The 806-nt window shown below is 34.4% G+C and overlaps 1 non-coding gene across 1 annotated transcript; it reads right to left on the bottom strand.

Annotated features, from left to right (window-relative positions):
• Positions 1–268: 268 nt before the first annotated feature.
• On the bottom strand, positions 269–374 carry LOC148093752 (U6 spliceosomal RNA). Its single transcript, XR_015714196.1, has one exon. It is a non-coding gene; the product is annotated as a U6 spliceosomal RNA (small nuclear RNA).
• Positions 375–806: the final 432 nt, after the last annotated feature.

The raw sequence follows: 806 nt of genomic DNA, 5'->3' as shown, positions 1-806 counted from the left end.
GTATCCATTGGTTGATTCTTATGTGTGCCCTGACTGAGGATCAAACCCACAACTTTGGCATATTGGGCAACGCTCTAGGAATTTTCTTTTTAAAACATTACTTTTACTTTTTGAATTTCTAAAAGTAAACATATACTCATGAAAAATGTGGAAAATATGAACGAGATGTAAATCACAATTATCCATTATCTTCCAACAGAGGAATTTGTTAAAATATTTGACTATTTTTTCCTGGATGTTCGTGTGTATGTGTGTACATATATTTTTAAAACATATGGAGCACTTCACGAATTTTTGTGTCTTCCTTGCACAGGGGCCATGCTGATCTTCTCTTTGTCTTCTCAATTTTAGTATATATGCTGCTGCATGAGCACTGTGTGTAAACATTTTGATAACATAATTGAATTACTTTATATTTTATCTTCTTTTTAGTTTTAAAAAATATGTTTTTATTAATTTCAGAAAGGAAGGGAGAGGGGGAGAGAGAGAGAAACATCAGGGATGAGAGAATCATTGATTGGCTGCCTCCTGCACTACTAGGGATTGAGCCTGCAACCCAGGAATCAAACCCTGGCCTCTTGGTTTGTGGATCTATGATCAACCGCTGAGCCACACTGGCCGGGCTTTTCCTTCTTTTAAACTTAATAGTCTATTAGCATAGTTTTACTCATTAACAACCCTAGATAAACATTTCCCTCATTAGAAATGTTGAGCTACATAACATCTGTTTCTGTTTTCTCATTTGTATAATAGGTTAAATAATATACACATCTCAGGATAGTTGTGAAAATTAAACAAGATAATGT

The sequence above is a fragment of the Miniopterus natalensis genome, chromosome 2 (genome assembly GCF_054644295.1).
Source record: "Miniopterus natalensis isolate mMinNat1 chromosome 2, mMinNat1.hap1, whole genome shotgun sequence".
Lineage (NCBI taxonomy): Eukaryota > Metazoa > Chordata > Mammalia > Chiroptera > Miniopteridae > Miniopterus > Miniopterus natalensis.
Note: the sequence above shows the minus strand (reverse complement) of the source record. Positions and strands in the feature narration are given on the sequence as shown.